The sequence below is a fragment of the Xenopus laevis genome, chromosome 5L (genome assembly GCF_017654675.1).
Source record: "Xenopus laevis strain J_2021 chromosome 5L, Xenopus_laevis_v10.1, whole genome shotgun sequence".
Lineage (NCBI taxonomy): Eukaryota > Metazoa > Chordata > Amphibia > Anura > Pipidae > Xenopus > Xenopus laevis.
In genome coordinates this window covers 20371098-20384525 of record NC_054379.1, presented here as the reverse complement: position 1 = coordinate 20384525, position 13428 = coordinate 20371098, and positions in this window count along the sequence as shown.

Sequence of the window (13428 nt, the reverse complement as noted above, 5' to 3'; positions counted from 1 at the left end):
GTTTTTTTGTGTGTTGGCCTCAGATACAAGAGATTTCTGAATGTTGGTCCTGCCATAAATACCAGCTTTGTGAAGTTAACCTCATACTTTGTTTTTTTGAGATTGGGTCACAGACATAGTAGAGCTTCAATGTGGTGGCCACATTTCTGGGTCAGTAGTTTTGCAACCAACCAACTGTGCGTCCAACTGTTCCTCTTTGCCAGGATTATCACTCTCAGAACTTCTCCCCTTGACATTTTTATGAACAATTCACCAATTATTTTGTCTCTTTGGTGCCTGAATGTTGGTGGATGGACTTGGTGGAGTGACGTTAGGGGATTCATTCTGATAAAATATTTAATGACGACAAATTTGCATTATAAAACCAAATATTTAGCTAAATTTGGACATCACCCAGTGGTTGAAGACAGTCCCAAAGAGCCCAATGGACAATATTTCAACTGTTTCTTCATCAGTTACAGTGCTGAATTTGCCCCCATTCAGAATCACTTGCAAGCAATTCTGATTCATCCCCTGTCTGTCCCATTGTGTTCCAGATTTTTGCCTTCTCCTCCTTGTCTTGTTCCTTTTTGGTCTCAAACTGCTCCTTTGCCAAAAAAAAAGACTTACCCCCCTCCTTGCAGTATATGAAAGATTTTCCCTGAGCAAATACCTTACACTTTTGTAAAGAGAAAAATGTGGTCACTGTGACTGAGATCGAGTTACTACTTATTTGATTACTGAAGCATCAAGAGAACCACCGGCCCATATTAATCAAGCCTTTAATGTGGGGTGAACTCAGGGCAGATATGAGACAAGAGCCTGGGATTGCCTAAGCTTTTCTTTTAGATCATGTTATTTCTCCATGTTCCTGGAGCTTCTGCCAGATGTTGGATTTTCATGCATTTTTCTTATTTGAGTTAAGTCCCTTTTGAAGCATAAGATATGTCTATGCCCCCCTCCCCCGTTAGTTCAAAATAAGGCCATCAGCCATTTAACTAGAGTTGCAAGAATATCTAGGACATTAAAGAAGTATTCACCTTAAATCTGGCCCAAATTAACCACCAAGATATGTTTTCAGGCATCCTAGAACCTGTACCTATGACAGCAAGTTTAGTGCGACAGCCCTCGGTGCCTGGGACAGGACAGAAATCTATGATTCTCTTCAAACTGGTCTTCAGTCTAAGCCAAGAAGCTGAGCCCAACTGGGAGAGCAGCCAGCATTGGACTAGTGGGTGGCCCACTTAGGCTTCCACCACAGGAGCCCCCACCCCCTGTCTGAGCCCCTCCTGGCCCCCTTGTACCTGTCCTGTAGTTGTGGCTCCCATCTGGGCCTGAGGGGGGCCATAGACGAGTGCAGGTCTGGGTCAGCGGGGCCCACCTGTCCAGTCTGACCATGTCTCTGCCCCAAATTTTGGGAACCGCTGTTATTAGCCTTATAGTACCTGCAACTGATTATAAACTCTTGTTTGGTTCTTGTTTGGTCTGAGAGCACAGGCTGCACTGTGGGAGGAGCTTATTACCTGTCCTTTACTGGGAGTGTGAAAATTAGGAAAATTATCAAAAATCAAACTTTGCATTGTCTGCCCTTGTTTTATGAATTAACATCTATCTTTATTATTGAGCTTCTGCTGGATGTTGGTGCATATTATCCTTAGGGTAAGGGCATGTGCTAATATTCGGGGAGATTCAGTTGCCTCGTGACAAATAGCCTCTTCTTTGGGCGACTAATCTCCCGAAAAGCCTTCCCATTGGCTAGGCTGATAAGGCAATTTTGGGCGACTTCGGAAAACAAAGTGCTCCAAGTGCCATCCCGCCGGCGATTTAAATTCTAGCCTGTGGGAAGGTTTTTCGGGGAGATTAGTTGCCTGAAGTCGCCGGGTGACTAAATCTCCCCGAATCTTATCATGTGCAATTACCCTTAAAGGTAAATATAGGAAAGATAAAAGCCGCATATTAAACAGCAGATATTTTTCCCTTTAACACAACCATGTGCTATTTTCTGGGACGAGCCCAAAATTCCTGTTACTTTTCTGGCCAATTTTCTTTATTTTAAAAAGCCGCTTTGGCAGATATTGAGAGAAATTGTCCATGAAGCTTGTTTAAAAGAACATAAATCACTGTAATTTGTTCCCCCAGAAAAAAAAGCTATTTTTGCCTCAGTAGTCACGTGCCGCTGTTCATGGGATTGAATCTACGAGTCATATTGCCATTGTAACAAGCGAACTGAGTCGTCTTTAAAAATTGTTTCTATGAATAGAAAGTACAATTAAATCCCTCTGTCGTGCGATAACCACAAGAAAGTGCCACTAACTTGCGTACAGTAATGTTTCTAGGGCCACAAATGATACAATTGCTGTTCTCTCCTTAATTTGGCACATTTGACTGCCAGCATGTCACTGACGTGGATTGGCTCCCAATATTTAGCCACACCCCTTATTCACACCACGCCCAGTTACACCCAGACATGCCTCCCTATCAGGAAGTTCTCTCCTATTAGGGTTAAAAAAAACATGTAAAGAGAAGCAGAATAATCAAGAGGGTTTAAAGAGTTGTTCACTTATAAATTAACTTTTAGTATGATGTAGAAAGTGATATTCTGAGACAATTTGCAATTGGTTTTCATTTTTTTTTAATTGTGTTTTTTGAATTATTTAGGTTTTATTCGGCAGCTCTCCAGTTTGCAATTTCTGGCTGCTAGGGTCCAAATTACCCCAGCAACCCTCTTTTAATAAGAGAAAATGAATAGGAGAGGACCTGAATAGAAAGATTAGTAATAAAAATTAGCAATAACAATAGATTTGTAGACTTACAGAGGCATTTGTTTTTTCAGTGGGGGTCAGAGAATCCCATTTGAAAGCTGGAAAGAGTCAGAAGAAAACGTCAAATAATTCCAAAAAATTAGGACAAATTGAAAAATTGCTTAGAATAAGCCATTCTGTAACATATTAAAAGTTAACTTAAAGGTGAACCGACTCTTGAGTTACTAATGTAGAAGCATACACCAATCAGAAGCCACTGTCTGGCATTGCCAACACAGGTCATTTTCATAAGGGAGACGTATTACTCATCCTTTGTAACAAAGCTTCAGACGTCTGATTTCTCAAAATATTTATTTTTTCAATGATTAAAAGGTACTTTCCAGCACAGAAGCATTAATTCGGGATATTGTTCCAAAACAAAAAGCTTTAATTCCCTTTTTCACATTGTATATATTATTTGAGAAATGCAGGAACTCAGCCCAAAGATAAGGTTTGTGCAGATTAAAATAAAATGATATTAGAGCTAAATGATAAGGATATTAGAAGTAATTGGGGGGTTCTGTGACCATATAAAGGCACAAGGGTGCAGGCTGAGTTATACAGGGAACTCTGAGTATCACTCATGTATTATAAGGGATAATGTACCCCCTACTGTAAATGATAAGGATATTAGAAGTCATTGAGGGGTTGTGTGACCATACCCACTCTGCTACTCAGTTCTAATAAGGCCTCTCCAGTCAGTATTCCTGCTAGCTCTACCATATAGTTAATGACTGTTCCTGATTAAAAAGGTTTAATTACTTTATATATCATTCAGGCAAATCTTCAAATGTTTCTGCACATGCACCATGTATCTAGTCCCAGAAAACATGAATCAGGATTTTAATGAAATGACAACATTTACATGTATCTAAATGTCAGCCAACTCATTTAGTGATCTATTAATTGTTTTCATCTTAAACGAGTCTTAATGACGCAAAAAAACAGCACGCTGACCTATGTGGGCTGCTTATTTCTCATTCTCAAGTTTATTATATTAACACTATCTGACAGTCGCATTATGATTGAATTTTAAGAGGTCAAAATGGGGGAGTCTTCCCAGGGCCATGCGCACAATGGGTCACATGAAGCAGCAGCTTTAGGATGGTAGAGAGTGGGACAGCATCTTAATTACAGCAAGATTGTGACAACAATAAGACAAGATGTAGAGTGTTGAGATATGTGGGGTGACCCTAACCCATCCAAACCCAACCATATCCTTGCTCCACCCACTGATGTCACTAGAGGGGGTGAGGCAGGACAGACAGGAGTATATAAATGAAAACTGTCAGCCAGAGGGGGAATGAAGAAGGTGCTGGTTCATGGAGAGGACAGTCCTGCCATCTACTAGTAAAGTGTTTCAGGATGGAGACAGTAGCAGGGTCGGAATGGGAAATAACCTGGTGAACCCTGCTGGTCCAGATCTGCTCCATTGGCGTTTTGTGATCTCTCCCCGCCCTGACAAGAGAACAAGAGAACATGGTATGCACATCCGGGGCAAGGCGGGAGGTGAAAAGAGGAGGGTTGTGGGCAGCTGGCATTGGGTGCCCAGAGGGGGTGTGTGTGGGCCCCTGATGTGGCAGCCCCAGTGGGCCTGGACCCTCCAGTCTGACACTGGACAGTAAGGTAAGGTAGAGACAGTAGGGCAAGATGGAGACAGTAGAGCAAAATGAAGACAGTTGTAAAAGATGGAGACAGTAGATAAAGATGGAGATGAAGACAGGTTAAGATAGAAACAGCAGGGCAAGATGGAGACAGTAGGGTAAGATGGAGACAGTAGGGCAAAATGGAGACAGTAGTCAAAATGGAGACCGTAGAGCAAGTTGGAGACTATAGGGCAAGTAAGGAGGAGACAGTAAGAGACAATAGAGAAAGATGGAAACAGTAAGACAAGATGGAAACAGTAGGGTTAGATGAAGACAGGGTAAGATGGAAATAGCAGGATAAGATGGAGACAGTAAGGCAAAATGGAGACCGTAGGGCACAATGGAGACAATACGGCAAGTCTGAGACTGTAGGGCAAGATGAAGACAGTAGAAGAAACAACAGAGAAAGATGGAGACAATAGGACACAATAGAGAAATATGAAGACAGTAGGACAAGTTGGAGACAGTAGGATAAATGGAGACAATATGGCAAGATGGAGACAGTAGGGCAAGATGGAGACAGTAAGGCAAGATGGAGAAAGTAAGGCAAGATGGAAACAGTAGGGGACAGTAGGGAAAGATGGAGACCGTAGGACAAAAGGAGACCATAAGGCAAGTCTGAGACTGTAGGATAAGATGGAGACTGTAGGAAACAATAGAGAAAGATGGAGACAGTAGGACACAATAGAGAAAGATGAAGATAGTAGGACAAGATGGAGACAGTAGGATAAGATGGAGACAATATGGCAAGATGGAGACAGTAGGGCAAGATGGAGACAGTAAGGCAAGATGGAGACAGTAGGTCAAGATGGAGACAGTAGGGTACAGTAAGCTGGAAACCGCAGGGCAAGATAGAGACAGTATGGTAATATGAAGACAGTAGGATAAGATGGAGACAGTAGGGTAAGATGGAGACAGTAGGAAAAGATAAGAGACAGTAAGGCAAGATGGTGGCAGTAGGGTAAGATATAGACAGTAGGGTAAGATGGAGGCAGTTTGTTTCTCACATCTGAGGGACAGCACATGATCTCTTTGGGTTTAAGAGGTAAGGGTCAAACTGGGCTGGCGGGACACTGGGAGAAAACTGTCATGGGCCCCAGCCATTCCAGGCCTTCCCCCTCTGCCTGTGCAGCCCTAAGGAGACAAAACATATGCGTTGCAGCATGCAAGCTCAAACACTGTGGGGTGGGTTCGTATGTCGGGAGGGGGCCCCTAGATATTGTGAGGGGGCCCTTCACGTTGCAGCTCTGGTGGGCCTTTGCTGCCCCACTCCTACACCGCAAAAGGTTAGGGGAATAATTGTAAAGGTCAGGTGGTAATAGCTTAATTGGATTCATGGGTGATGATTTTTACAAGAGATAATTTATTTGAAGGGGAGGTTTTGCCTCTGAATAATAATAATAATCATATATAAAAGATTTGCAATATGTCTATTATCCCATAGCGCCAACCATGTTGCATCCAGTACAATGTAAATCTGACTGCAAATACTGAGCCACTAAGGTTTTGGGCAGCCCCAATATGTATACTGTATAACACCAATTATATGTAAATCTACTGATCCATTCGTTCAGAGTGACTGGGAGAAGTGAATAGAGTTGCACCATTGTGACATCACTATACACCAGGCATGTAAAAGGCAATTGTGACATCTCTTATTATGATCTCTTATGGGTTAATTTTGCAGGGATAATGTACATTTTGTAGTGACATGCCCCTGTGTGTCCCCCAGTCATTAAATGAGGCAAAATTGAATTCCCCCCACGCGCTTTTTTATCTGCCGCCCCTGCCTCTATCAACTTCCCCTTGAAGACAAAAACATGAGCTCATTTTCATATGGAAAAACTAAATATGACACAAAATGCAGAACTTGGGAGCTGCAAATAGACACCACATGAGTTGGGCTCATCCTGAGTTCTGCACATGGCACAGTTGTTAGGGCATAAGGCAAAGTTATTGGGGCACAGTGTAGCGTTGCCAGGGCACAGGGAAGTTAGAAAAGGAGACTCAGTGCAGGGAGTTGTTCTATGAAGTCCATAGCCAGGGCCAATCCAGTGCCAATGGCTGCCCAGTTTCAAATATAATCCCTGTGCCAGTATTTCCCCCTTTAGCTTTTCTGTCTGATTTAACAGCATGAAGGAGAAATGTTGCTTGTAGCAGTTTCTTCACATTGTGTGTAATACCTGCACTCAGCTCTCATCCCATCCACTTCACATTCCTGATACAATAACATCTAGTAAATAACATTTCCTTTGAGATTCTGTTGCAGAAGCAATTCTATAAGGGAATAACTAAAACACTAAATTTCAGACGTGCAAACTTTGACAGTATAAGGGCATCTCTGCAACATATTAAGTGGGAAATGCTTTTCACAGGGTTAAACACAGAACAAAAATGGGAAGTCTTTAAAATGCTGCTTAATAAATATTCATGTCAGTATATTCCACTTGTAAGCAAGGAACGTCGTTGCAAAGCAAAACCTTTTTGGTTCAATAGAAGCGTTGGTGTTGAGGTGGGTAAGAAAATACGTGCTTTTAAGGCTTTCAAGTTAGCTGGGACAGCCGAAACATTTATAAGGTACAAGGAGGCCAATAAATCATGCAAAGAAGCTATAAGGCAAGCTAAAATTGCTATAGAAAAGGATATTGCAGCAAGCAGTAAAAAAAATCCAAAATTATTTTTTAAATATGTTAATAGTAAAAAAATGAAGCAGGAAGGGGTGGGACCCTTACTATCAGAGGGGGGATCAGCTGGTTGATGAAAACAAAATAAAAGCACAGATTCTGAACTAATATTTTTCATCTGTCTACACAAATGAGGAACCAGTAAGTGAAGGTTTCCTTCTTTACAGTCCCAATTCTAGTAATACAACTAATGATGCATGGTTCACACATGAAGAAATTCAAAAGAGACTAGAACATGTTAAGATTAACAAAGGTCCGGGGCCAGATGGTATTCATCCCAGGGTAATTAGCGAGTTTAGCTCTGTGATTGCCAAACCTCTTTACTTAATTTTTCAGGATTCATTGAGATCTGGCATAGTGCCGAGAGACTGGCAAATTGCTAATGTGGTGCCTCTATTCAAAAAAGGATCCCGTTCTCAGCCTCAAAACTATAGGCCGGTTAGTCTGACGTCAGTGGTAGGAAAGCTTTTCGAAGGGTTAATAAAGGATAAGATACTGGACTTCATAGCAAATCATAATACTATGAGTTTGTGCCAGCATGGTTTTATGTGTGATAGATCTTGCCAGACTAACTTAATTTCTTTTTATGAGAATGTAAGTAGAGACCTTGATTCTGGGATGGCAGTGGATGTGATTTACTTAGACTTTGCTAAAGCATTTGATACAGTGCCACACAAAAGGTTACTGGTTAAATTAAGGAATGTTGGCCTGGAACATAGTATTTGTACTTGGATAGAGAACTGGCTAAAAGATAGACTACAAAGAGTGGTGGTAAATGGAACATTTTCTAATTGGACCAGTGTTGTTAGTGGAGTACCGCAGGGCTCTGTACTAGGTCCCTTGCTTTTCAACTTGTTTATTAATGACCTGGAGGTGGGCATTGAAAGTACTGTTTCTATTTTTGCAGATGATACTAAATTGTGCAGAACTATAGGTTCCATGCAGGATGCTGCCACTTTGCAGAGTGATTTGTCTAAACTGGAAAACTGGGCAGCAAACTGGAAAATGAGGTTCAGTGTTGATAAATGCAGGTTATGCACTTTGGCAAAAATAATATAAATGCAAGTTATACACTAAATGGCAGTGTGTTGGGAGTTTCCTTAAATGAGAAGGATCTAGGGGTCTTTGTAGATAACACGTTGTCTAATTCTGGGCAGTGTCATTCTGTGGCTACTAAAGTAAAAAAAAGGCATTAACTCAAGGGATGAAAACATAATTATGCCTCTTTATAGGTCCCTGGTAAGGCCTCATCTGGAGTATGCAGTTCAGTTTTGGACTCCAGTCCTTAAGAGGGTTATAAATGAGCTGGAGAGAGTGCAGAGACTAAGTGCAACTAAATTGGTTAGAGGGAGGGAAGAGTTAAATTATGAGGGTAGACTGTCAAGGTTGGGGTTGTTTTCTCTGGAAAAAAGGCGCTTGTGAGGGGACATGATTACACTTTACAAGTACATTAGAGGACATTATAGACAAATAGCAGGGGATGGATGATTTTTTGGACAGACATAATATCAAAGGCTATTCTGATACTAAGCTCTATAGTTAGTATAGGTATGGGTATATAGAATTTAATTTAAAGTAGAGAGGGGTGTATGTATGGATGCTGGGTTTTCATTTGGAGGGGTTGAACTTGATGGACTTTGTCTTTTTTCAACCCAATTTAACTATGTAACTATGTAACTATGTAACATGTTTGGGGCCCCTGAAACATACTGTATGCAACGACCAGGTGATTCACAACACTACATCATGGTAAGGATAAGCCCACCACTATAAACCCATACACATTGGCCATGTGCCTACCATACTACTCATATAATTACTCCACCCTGTACCCAACAACTACACTTCAAGCATGTAACCTCCATACTATACGCAACAACTACACACCAAGCATGTAACCTTCATACTATACCCAACACCTACACACACCAAGCATGTAACCTCCACACTGTATCTTAAACCTACACACCAAACATTACACCTACACACCAAACATATAACCTCCATACTATACCCAACACCTACACACCAAACATGTAACCTCTGTACTATACCCAACACCTACACACCAAGCATGTAACCTCCACACTGTGCCCAACAACTACACACCAGGGGGCCAGGAGTTTCTAGGGTTTCTGTGCTGAGATCTGTGTATTCTCATGTTGCCTGTCCGCACTCTATTTCTGTTTTCTTTAATGTATAAAATTATGTTTTAATCTGGTGCAGAGTTAAGGGTGTTGGCAGTGAGTTCAGAACAAATGGGAAAGACTGCCAGTTCTCTTTGGACATGTCTCTGCACTTCCATAGAGTGCTACCTCTCTGATCCTCTGCTGCTGCTTCTGCACCCCCGGGGCTCCTACCAACACGTTTCTCCCTTGCAGCTGCATCTGTATAACCTGAAAAACACCAGAAAGCTTGTGAAACAGTTAATTAGGCAATTTCACTTGTAATTATGGATGGAAAATGTTTCAAGATTAATTCCAAGTCTTAAATAATAGGAGGGGGGAGATCCTACCAAACCCATGTACTGATGTACTGGCACCCACGGGAAGACTTCATCTTATTCAGGGTTAAAGGGGATCTAACCTTACTCAGGCTTCTTCTCTGAGCAGTTTTGCAATTTACATTAATGTTCTGTTTTTACAGATATTTGCCTTTTAAAGACTGCTAATACCAGACTTTTTAGTCAACCGAGAGTCAGCAAGCTGAGGGTTAACTAAATCCAGCATAAAAAGTGCAGGCAATTAGGGTTGTAGACTCTTGGCCTTCAAAGAGAGCTGCGGAGCAGTCTACAAACTGACTGAAACTGTGAATAGCTCAGAAACTTCTTAAAACTGAAAATTAATGTAAAATGAAAAAGTGCTCATAGAACCATTCTAAATAGGTTTAGGTTTAAAATAAATATATTTTATGATACCCTCTCCCTACTATACCTGCTATCCCACAGTCACACTCCCTTCCCAGAGACTATTATCTACTGTTACTATAGGCACCATCTCTCCCTATTTTCCCTCTTATCCCACAGTCACACTCCCTTCCCAGAGACTATTATCCACTGTTACTATAGACACCATCTCTCCCTACTATACCTGCTATCCCACAGTCACACTCCCTTCCCAGAGACTATTATCCACTGTTACTATAGGCACCATCTCTCCCTACTATACCTGCTATCCCACAGTCACACTCCCTTCCCAGAGACTATTATCCACTGTTACTATAGGCACCATCTCTCCCTACTATACCTGCTATCCCACAGTCACACTCCCTTCCCAGAGACTATTATCCACGGTTACTATAGGCACCATCTCTCCCTACTATACCTGCTATCCCACAGTCACACTCCCTTCCCAGAGACTATTATCCACTGTTACTATAGACACCATCTCTCCCTACTATACCTGCTATCCCACAGTCACACTCCCTTCCCAGAGACTATTATCCCACTGTTACTATAGACGCCATCTCTCCCTACTATACCTGCTATCCCACAGTCACACTCCCTTCCCAGAGACTATTATCCTACTGTTACTATAGACACCATCTCTCCCTACTATACCTGCTATCCCACAATCACACTCCCTTCCCAGAGACTATTATCCACTGCTACTATAGGCACCATCTCTCCCTACTATACCTGCTATCCCACAGTCACACTCCCTTCCCAGAGACTATTATCCACTGTTACTATAGGCACCATCTCTCCCTACTATACCTGCTATCCCACAGTCACACTCCCTTCCCAGAGACTATTATTCCCACTGCTACTATAGGCACCATCTTTCCCCATTTACTATATGCCCCAATGGAAACAGTCCATTTATTTAAAAAAAGGAACTACCGTGAAAATTAAAATTTAATATAAGCTTTAGTATACTGAAATAAGAAACTTTCTAAATACAATCAATGAAAGATATATGCTGGCCATGGTGCTGAAATCCATTGTGGGCTCTGAGCTTGGCCTGAGCTGGAGATTTCCCAGAATTCCACAGAAACAGAGAGTCATTTGAAAGCCACTCTCCAATTTAAATAGTATTTCTGAAATGCTTATTAAAATGTTCAGTGGTGTAAGAACCAAACAATTATTGGTGGAGGCAGGTGTTGGGGAGGTTGTGCAACAACTGAGGAATGCTGGAGAGTGAGTAATACAGGGAACAGTATCACTCATGTATTATAAGGGATAATGTACCCCCTACTGTAAATAATAAGGATATTTTAAGTCACAGAGTGGTTCTGTGACCATATAAAGGCACAAGGCTGCAGGCTGAGTTATACAGGGAACTCTGAGTATCACTCATGTATTATAAGGGATAATATACCCCCTACTGTAAGTTATAAGGATATTAGAAGTCACTGAGGGGTTCTGTGACCATATAAAGGCACAAGGCTGCAGGCTGAGTTATACAGGAAACTCTGAATATTACTCATGTATTATAAAGGATAATGTACCCCCTACTGTAAATGATAAGGATATTAGAAGTCACTGAGGGTTTGTTCTGTGACCATATAAAGGCACAAGGCTGCAGGCTGAGTTATACAGGGAACTCTGAGTATCACTCATGTATTATAAGGAATAATGTACCCCCTAATGTAAATGATAAGGATATTAGAATCACTGAAGGCCATATAACTGATGACATATAGGAGAATATAGATTACTTTTGTGTATAGCTATGGCCAGTAGCTGAAGTAAATATTGCAGAATCTCTTTAGAGCCATTGACTGTGGAGCTGCAGGTGGAAGACTGTTTATGTAAATTTTACATAAGCTAAAACATTATGAATATTGTTTTTTTTGTCGCCTGATGTTGCACTAAAACAACAGGAAACATTGTAATGTAACAGGCACATTTGTGGAGAAATCAGATCAGCACAGAAGTGGCAGGTGTTTCCTTATTTTATCTGCTTTTTTTATTCAGTGAGGCAGGAACATGGACAAAGTAATGGAGATTCAGCTCCAGATAAAAGCTCTTTTTGAGCACATTTGAAACATATATTGTGGGACTGGACTACAGCTTATGCTTATATAGAAATGCAGTTAGAAATGAGCACCAAAATAGTTCAGGTATTATCCCTTCCAACACTTTCCCCTAGTCTCTGTATCTATATATTAGGTACCTCTAGTGCTACCAATCCCTATTTATGCCATGCAGGAGGCATGTGATTATCTTGGGAATAAATTATCAGACAGAGCCGGATTTAGATCATATTTTCCAGCAGAAGAACATGATGATACTGGGAGCACTGACTATTCAGGTCTTGTGATTTTCCCCTTTTTCAGTGTTGGCAGAAAATACAGTATTTTCCAGGAGAAAAAATGAACAGCCATAGCCTTGCCCTTATTTCACACTTTCCAGAGACAGAGATCCTGCAAAATATTTGTTAAAGATAATCTAAATATAAATGAGGGCTACACTCAATCCTCAACAGAGTTTAACAACGTTTTCTCTGCACTACTGGTTCTGAATACTGAAACAATGTAGTTTTATGCACTATATAGACAAAAGAATCCGAACATCTACCTGTCAAACGTTACCATTGACATTATGCATTAAGACAGGTGGTGCTCCCCTGGCATCTCAGATTTTTCCATCAGTCTGCCAGATGGTGAGATGCAATTTATCCCTCCAGAGGATCAGTTTCCAATGCTGCAGAGGCCATTGGTGGTGCCTTTACTCCACTCCAGAAAATGTTTGACATTGCACATGGTGATATTATGTTTATTTTCCTCTGATCCCCCTTAAAAAAACCCTCCCCCTGTGTAATTCTTATGTTGACTTTCCTTCTGGAGCAGATAGGGGCTCAGCAGTGAGAGTTCTGACACAGGACAGGCATGTTATACTGAGTTTGGGGATGCTTTTGGCCATACAGTGTGTGTAACTGATCTTTTAAGGTGAAATTATGTTTGGAACACAATTACAGGGGTGTTTCTAATAGGAATCCAGGAAATTGTTCTGTTTAGCATTCTCATGGAATTTGCTTGGAAGATAACAACGTTTAAAAAGGGATCTGTTTGTTCTGGAGGTAGGTGGCAAGTGATGACGCTAATTTAGGTGGGCAGATCTATTCCTATCCAAGCAGGGAGGAAGAATGATGAAGCAGCTGTGCATAGTATAACAAGACTCCCTTTTACAAAAAAAAAAACCTTTAATGTGATTAAACTGTGTATATCAGGCAAGTTACTCTATGTATTGGGACAGAAGGGGAAAATGGAGACAGTAGGGTAAGATGGAGGCAGTAGGATAAGATGGTGAAAGTAGGTCAAGATGGAGACAATTGGCAAAATGGAGACAATTGGGAAAGATGGAGAGAGAAGGGT